Here is a 9,123-nt window from a genome sequence, read left to right on the forward strand (position 1 = left end):
ATTTTGACAAACAAATTTGAGACTAGGACAAATTTTACAATGCCTTGGATCAGTTAAATCCATTCAGCTATTTAAAGACACACTTTTGGTTTTATGTGGTTCCTCTTGGAATGATCTGTGTGTTTATCTTTATTCTGTTCATAGTCTGTTGAAGAACTGGGAAAGACTTCTAAACATCATGTGGCTACAACTACCCTGATTCAACTTCCATTACCAAAAAATGGGGAGAAATTGATGAGACAACTATGAAGCAGCACTGCATAGGCTTTAGGATTAATCAATTGGATTTCTAGATTTACTGATGGTTCTGTCACAGGCCCAAGTGACTTACCCAAAGAGAGCAGCTGGCAGGCAGTAAATATAACTCTCCCGGCCAGTAGTTACAGAAAAGACCATGATACTGTAACACCTCTCAAGGTAATATAAGGTCATATCTGAGGACATTTGGCTCTTATTCCAATTCCAGGGCAATAACTTGCCAAACTTGGAGATAATACAGTTCTCTTAATTGGAATATTTACTTATGTCTTTGTTCTAATTTCTCAAGGTCCTGCCCAGTTTCCTGCCTTTACTTCAGCTAATCCCTTCATTTCCCTTTACATCCCCTGAATTTTTTGAAAATTCAGTAAATACTGACATTCCAGAGAAGTCTTTGACTTAGCCCCAAGAGAGTCCTGATTTCCTAGACTCCTCACAAACCATACTGCATTGTTTTTATTTAATCCTTTTCCATACATTTATCTCTAAGGTTTATATTACTGGAAAACAACTTGGATGCCTGGTAAGTCCTGGAAACTTGGACAATAGGAATATAAGTTCTGGGTTAGAAACATATAGATCAACATTTGATGGTGAACACAAAGTGCACTGACATTCATGTGATAAATTAATGGCCACCAGAGGATATCTTATTATGGGTAAGGCACTAAACAATAAAGTAGATAACCTATTTGACATCAGTTTGTCTCATCAGACATCAGTACTGACTTAATAAACACTTGAACAAAGAGATTAAGGTGGCAATGATAAAATCTAAACATTAGACTCATGCAGAAAGGCTGACTTATCTGTTTCTTGATTATAAATGAGGGAGTAAGGACCTTATGGGATCTGAAATTATTGCTCTAACTCATCAGGTAAAATTATACTAGGAGAGGCATGTGAAATTAGATTATTACATTTATAGGTCCTAGAAAGAAAGGCACAGCATGCTATTCAGAACATACTTAGTAAGCACCAAATCATCATGCTGAACAAACAGGTAAGGAGTCAAGAGAGTGGGTACTTGTGGGCAAATACATTTATTGGTAGTCAGATTCGAACATGTAAGCAACATGTATGAGTAGATTTCACTGGTGTGTTTGTAATTAGGTCACAGGGGAAAAACAAGAAAAGGAACTTAGGCAGGGAAAAGCCTTGTGGCCTGAACAGGGTGTTCACAGTCTATTTGTGGGGAGTTCTAGAATTTACTGTACACTTGCACAACCAAATTCCAATCCATCAGCAATAGATTGTCACTAAACCCTTTACCTATGGTCTCAATGACATAGTTTCAGAATTTTTGGTTTTATTTCTTCAGCTCCAATTCCTGCATGGTTAGCAGTCTTGACTCTAAAAGCAAAGATTTCTACCAGGGGACATGGCAATGTAAAAGCACTGCCCTTGATTCTTTGGGTCTCAGACAAGAGGAATAACTGATTCTGATCAGTAGAAAAGAGGAATCAGAACTAACATGACAATAGGAAAAAAATGTTTTTGGTGCCCAAAAGACCCATTTGCATGACTCCTGGTACAGTCTTGCCCCATTATTTTGTAAGTATATAAAAGCAATAATTTCAGATTGATAAAGAAAGGCCTGATGATCAGAGCTTAGATCTCTCAAATATGGAGGTGTGGATTGCACCACCAGTTAAGCCACTCTGTCCATTTGATCTGCTGGGTGAAAAGAAACTAGCAATTGGCAGTAGAAAGGAGAGATAAAGATTATCAGTTTTAACTCTGGGACTAAATTTGGTGATGAAAAATATGTCATATATAATCTTTCTCTTCTATATTAACTGTGAAATATATGTTCCTGAACATACAGAAAGAAGACTGAGTACCATGGACAGAGGACTGTAAGAACATGAAGACACACACGCAGCTCCCCCTCCAGTGGTAGTCCTGATTCTAGAGGGCTACTGAGAATTTCAGGAGAGCTGTGAGCAAGCATCCTTCAGCTGTCAACCCCTTGTGAAATCCCTTCAGAACATACCCTTTCCAGGATAGGCCACATTCAAAGGCTGGTCAAGGATGGGAATGTAAAGTCCTGGCCTTTTCAGCTAAATGCAGCTCATCTCTAAAGGATCATTAATTAACACCTGACCTACTACTTCCTTTGATGAATCCTGCCTCAGTCCTCTCCATCCCACAGATACTAATCTCAGAGAAACAGTCCCACACTACTCAGTCCAAGAACATTGTCCCAGAGATACAAACACCATAACATAGCTCCTATCTTACTATTGGTCTGACATAGTTGATATGTGACTTTAAGACAATAAACGAACATGTAAATTGAGGTGCCTATAAAAAAAGTGGACATGTGTGTGTGACAAAGTGGAAGTAGTAATATGAAATCATATATAACCAAATATGGGAACCCTAAGGATATTCCATGAGTAGGTGGTATATACTAGCAACACACTTCCTGCTGCTATATTACCACTTCTCTTTTACCCCAGTAGCTTCAATGACAGTTCCTTGTGATGCCATAACAAAATAAAAAACTAGAGCCTGACTCTAAAGTATTGCAGCACAAAAATCTGCACAAGCCATAAGGAGTCTTCTAGAATGTCATACTCCATGGGACCAGCATATAGACAGAAAAAAGGAGATATCTCCTTTTTTGTGCCAGAAAATATAGCTGATTGTTTATTTATCCTGGAAGAAAATGTGACCAGAAGTGTAAATGTGCTTTTGTATTAGTTTGCTAAGTTTTTAACAAAGTATCACAAACTGGGGACGAAAAATTTATTGTCTCACCATTCTGGATATTAGAAGTCCAAAAGTCTGGTGTGGTTGGTTGCTTCTGAATGGGTCTCAGACAAGAGGAATAACTGATTCTGATCAGTAGAAAAGAGGAATCAGAACTAACATGACAATAGGTCATGCTGTGATGAGGAATCTGTCGTATGCCTTTCTCCTTGGCTTATAGATGCCATATGCTCCCTGTATCCCTTTACATATTCATCCCCCTGAGTATCTGTCTCTGCCCAATTTCTCCTAAAGATTAGGGCCCACACCAATGATCTCACCTTAACTCTGTAAATTTTGTTAAGATACCCTCACCACATATAATCACAGAGATAGTGAAGGTTATGATTCCAACACTGCTTAGTTGAGAAAGGCACAATTCAATTCACAGGATTATTAATAAAGAGTGGCTAATGGCTTGACCTATCAGCTATGAAGTTAAAAGGAATTAGTAAACAATTGGTAAAAAGAAAGTTGATATAAGATATGTTTGTGGATTACTTCAGAATGGGAGGCAGAACCTGTGGACATATGTACCTCATTTGAATGCTTACCAAATTTTTGATATTGAAGTTTTGGATTCTTAAAACTAAGGCAGAAAACAAGGTCTATCATGTGGATTTTCATTTAACAAATGTGCACATAATTTCACTTACAAAAATGCTTACAAAATTTAAAACATTTAATTTATAAAACATCATATTGCCACTTCCCTAGCTGCCTCCATCTTTTCTGAATGGGCCAGATACAAAGTGACATAGCAGTGGAAAAGGGTCTATACAAAGGTTCAATAAAATAAATATCTTTTAATCAAGGCTGACATCATTATCTCCACTGCTGCACACTAATTAGTCATCCTCAGAAACCAATTATGAAAATAGACACTGGACCTCTAGTCAATTACACTGGACTCATGGATAAATCAGAGCAGTACACTTGTTGGAATATATATGTTTTCTGGATATGTATTTATCTTCCTACCCACAGTCCATTCATCTTAGCATCATCTGCATGAAATTGCTGAATAACCAAACTGTTAGTTAAAATACAGTTTTAACTCATATGACTACTTTAGGTTTAATATCTAGAGATTTATCTTTAAATGGATAACTGTATGTTTATCATGAAAACCATTCACATGTAATAACAAAAGGGAATTTAAAATTTTAGACAAGGTTTTGCTAAGAAAGCCAACCAAAAATGCCCTCCAAACCCAGCAGACATGGCCAGGCAAGCCTGACAACAAAACATTCTTTTTTATTTAATCCCTGTTTTTACTGCCTTTGGGTAGCTGATGGCCATGCATTGTCACATGAGGAGTTATTTACTGCCTTTGCGTAACTTAAGGTATTCAGATTCTCTTAACAACCTGACATATCAACCAACCCTCCAATCATATGCACTCAATTTGCCTTTGTACTTCCCCATTTACTTTCCCTTTAAAGGTTCTGAAGCCCCACTGTGGGGGCTCTGGCTCCCTTGGAGAGATCCTGATCAGAAGCCCACTGGTGTAATAAACTGCCTCTTAAACCTTCTTGGTGCTGTTTCTTCCCATGTCCCATCTGTTTTCTGTAACATTTTTGGTTCCCCAACCGAGAAAACTATGATGACCATTTAGGTCACAGGCTGATTTCCGTTGGCTGAAGCAAGGCCATCTCTCAGCTCCTTGATGGGAAGTTCTGCCCTCCAGCCCTTCTTGAAGTCCCCATGAAAGCTCAGAACAGAGGCCCCCTCCCAGTGCGACTGACCTTGTCAGAGCCATAAGATGGAGTAAGACACAGTCAGGTCAGGTCATCCAACAAGGTAAGGCCCTCCTAGGGCACCCCTGTGAGGCTGTCAGTTAATCCTGCTGAGTCAATCAGAAAAGGAGCTTGCTCACCTCCTGTTAGTTTAGGCCACCTTCAAAGGAAGGAGGAATGGAAAGTTAAACCACCAAGTGCCTGCTGAATGATAGTGTGAGTGAGTGAAATACACAGCATAAATAATAGTCTGCTCCATCTGTGGACCAAGAATGAGAAGTATTGGTCATGGTGACTGATTAGGCCCTCATTTATGGTTTCATGGTAATCGACATATGGCACAACAGAGGCCTTGAACCCTCCTTAGCTAAGTTTGGCTAAGTCCTTGCTAGGGGTGTGGCCAGTGGGCATCTGAATGGTCTCTCTCTGAGGTGCACCCACCCTCTGTCTGTTGCACCATCATTCAAGAGTGCACAACATACACTGTAAGGAGATAAAATAGGTACAAGCCAGTGTAAACCCACAATCCTAGGCTGAATGCTGAAAAACTTCAAAAGAGAATTCCCAGGTGACTACAGAGTAAAACACCTGAAGCTCTGAACCACCTGTGAGATTGACCGGCTGAACCTGTGCTCTGATTGGCTGCCCAAAGGAAGTCTTGATGCTGAGACCATCTGGCAAGTTTGGAATAGCATAAAAGACTCTGAGCCTGATCACCCCTTACATCAACTCTTGGCTTAACCTGTATCAAAGCCTTCACTCTCTGCATCTGTATTCCACACAACAAAAGGACAATTTTTGTAGTCAAAACAAATTCTTGATGCCACGCAAAATCCTCTCAAGCCTTCTATAGATCACAGAAACTTTGCCCTATCCTATCTGAGGATCCCAAGTCTGATATGCCACCTCCCTTTGACTGCAGCCCCCAGATGTTGCCTGATTCACTTGTCTGAATTTAAAAGATGCTTTCTTCTGTTTGCAGGTTGCACCCACTAGCCAGCCCCTCATTTCCTTTGGCTGGGAAGAACCAGAGATGGGATGAAAAGGGTAACTCACCTGGACTCATCTATCACAAGATTTTAAGTCCCCACCCCCAAACACTCTTTGGAGAAGTTCTATCAACTGATTAAGCATAGTTTCTTTTTTAAATTGTATTACAAAGGAAAAAGAAAAAACAAAACAAAACAAAGTGGTGTAAGGGTACAAGTAATAAAGAACCACAAAAAAAAACTAAGAAATCACCAGTTAATAGATTACATATTATCATCTTAGAGATAGTTGCTCCAATCACAGTATCAAAGCATACAAAGTGGACATTCAAACAGTGAGACTGCAAACAGTTGTGTTCAATCATCCAACCAAAAACATTAATATGGTCAGCTATTTAACACCCCTAAACACTCTTGCTGTTGTGTCCTTTAGAGCTCTTTTTTTCCCTCTCTGTTTTACAACAAAATTTACACATTTTGGGTTTTTTTACTCCTTAGTTCTTATTACTTTTGGGAGGGGGGAGAATAAAGTCAAATATGGCAAAACAAAGCTGTCAGTCAAAACCAAGGATAGACATAGCACATGATGTAAAACAGAGTACAAGGTTATCAACAATGGTTATCAACGATGTCTCTTGTTTCCTTAAAAAGAATTGTCTATCTCATTAGATATTATAAAGTTGAACAAAACAGTAGAGAACAAGACCAATAAAACTTAAGCATTGTAAACATTACAGGACTTCCAAAGGAGACAATGGTCAAACCAGAATGGGCATACTTAGTGAATCTTATTGCCTTCAAAGTAGTTGCCTATACCCTCAAACTTGATGCTATCATACAGAATGGAACAGAGTCTAATCAGTCAAAACAAAATAGTGGGAGTATTACAGGACTTCAAAACAAGTTAATAGGAAATCAAAAAGTTAATATTATATATCCTGCTAATTTTTTAAATTATTCCCCTTAATTAAAAAAACATAAAAAATAGCTAAATAATTTTTTTAATGAATAAGGGAGAGATTGAGATAAAACAGGACATAACAATATAACAATAGAGGTCAAAGCATGACTGTTTCAGCAACCTAGTGCTTCACCACCAAATAACCTGACTTAATAGTAGTTACCATAGTGTCTGTCTTTTTCCTTGAAATATTTGAATAAAACTTCATATACTATAGCTTCAAACATTTCCATATCAAGAAGCCCAGAATAAAGCCTTTCCAATTAAAAAGTGAAAACTTTATAAGGCTTCAAGGCCACATAATGGGGAATCATGATTGCCACATATTTTTATATATTTGAATCATTACTTACATTAGGGAAACTATTCGGTATTCACACATGTGAGATTGATTTATTTCACTTATGAGTATGGTCTCAAGCTGTGCCCATTTATTGATAAATATCTCAATGTGATCCTTCTTTATAGCTGAATAATACTCCATTATATAGAAATACCACAACTTTTTTATCCATTCCTCAGTTGATGGACACTTGGGTTGTTTCCAAGATCTGGCAATTACAAATTGTGCTGCTATAAACATAGGTGCACATAAATCACTGTGGTATGATGCTTTCAGTTCTTCTGGGAATATGCCTAGAAGTGGAATAGCTGGCATAAATGGGATTTCCAATCCCAACTTTTTGAGAAACCTCCAGACAGACCTCCACAAAGGCTGTACCTGTCTACACTCCCACCAACAGTGCAGGAGAGTTCCTTTTTCCCCACAGCCTCTCCAGCATTTGTTGTTGTTGGTTTTCTTGATACTGGCCATTCTTTCAGAAGTGAGATGGTATCTCAGTGTGGTTTTAATTTGCATTTCTCTAATGACCAATGATGATGAGCATTTTTTCATGTATTTATTTGCCATTTGCATTTCTTCATCTGAGAATTGCGTATTCATCTCAGATGCCCATTTTTGGATTGGATCTTTGAATTTTGGAGGTCTGAGTTTTTTTAATCCTTTATGTGTTTTAGACAAGAGTCCCTTGTCTGAGAGAGAGTTCGCTAAAATCTTTTCCCAGTTTGTGGGTTTTCTTTTCACTATGCTGGAGATTTCTTTTGACATGCAGAAACTTTTTAATAAGAAGTGGTCCCAGTTATTGATTCTGGGAAGTATTTCCCGTGCAGTTTGAGTCCTGTTCATGAATTCTCTACCTACTCCTATGTCTCCAAGGTTTCTACCCAATTTGTCTTCAAATAGATTTAGTGTTTCTGTTTTAATATTCAGATCTTTGACCCATTTAGATTTTAATTTAGTACATGGTGATAGACATGGGTCTAGCTTTAGTTTTCGGCAAATGGAGAGCCAGTTTTTCCAGCACCATTTATTAAAGAGACTGTCGTTCTTCCAGTGAACCTGCTTGGCTCCTTTATCAAAGATAAGGTGGTTGAGTGTGTTTGTAGTTGTGGTTGTATCTTCTAATCTATTCCATTGATCTTCGCCTCTGTTTTGATTCCAATACCATGTTGATTTTACTACTGTTGCTTTGTAGTATAATTTCAAGTCAGGGATTGTGATGCCTCCTGCTTTGCCTTTGCTGCTTAGAATTGCCTTTGTGATTCTAGGTCTCTTCTGGTTCCAGATGAAATTTAGGAGTGATTTCTCTAGATCTATAAGGTATGTTGATGGTATTTCTATTGGGATTGCATTGAATCTGTATAAGAGCTTTGGGAGAATGGCCATCTTCACAATGTTTGTTCTTCCTATCCATGAGCAAGGGATGTCTTTCCATTTTCTGAGATCATCTTCAATTTCCTTTTTCAGTGTATTATAGTTTTCACTGTATAAGTCTTTCACTTCTTTCATAAGAGTAATTCCTAAATATTTCTCTTTTTTTGCTTGCTAATGTGAATAGTCCAGTTTCTCTTATTTCCCTCTCTGTGATTTTGTTGTTTGAGTATAGGAATGCTATTGATTTCTGAGTATTGATTTTGTATCCAGCCACATTACTGAATTTATTTATTGTATCTACGAGTCTTTCAATGGAGCTTAGGGCGTCTTCTATGTAGAGTATCATGTCATCTGCAAACAATGACAACTTAACTTCTTCTTTTCCTATCTTTACCCCTTTTATTTCTCTTTCTTGCCTAATTGCTCTGGCTAGTACTTCCAGTACTATATTAAATAGGAGTGGTGATAAAGGACATCCTTGTCTTGTGCCTGATTTTAAAGTAAAGGCTTTCAATTTTTGGCCATTTAGTATGATACTGGCTGTTGGTTTGTCATAAATGGCCTTTATTATATTGAGGTAAAGACCATCTATTCCAATTTTCTGTAGAGTTTTTATCATGAATAAATGTTGGACCTTATCGAAGGCTTTTTCTGCATCTATAGAAATGATCATGTGATTTTTATTTTTGGCTTTATTGATATGGT

This window comes from Cavia porcellus, unplaced genomic scaffold (genome assembly GCF_034190915.1).
Source record: "Cavia porcellus strain 051 isolate PalLab524CR breed Dunkin Hartley unplaced genomic scaffold, mCavPor4.1 scaffold_21, whole genome shotgun sequence".
Taxonomy (NCBI): Eukaryota; Metazoa; Chordata; class Mammalia; order Rodentia; family Caviidae; genus Cavia; species Cavia porcellus.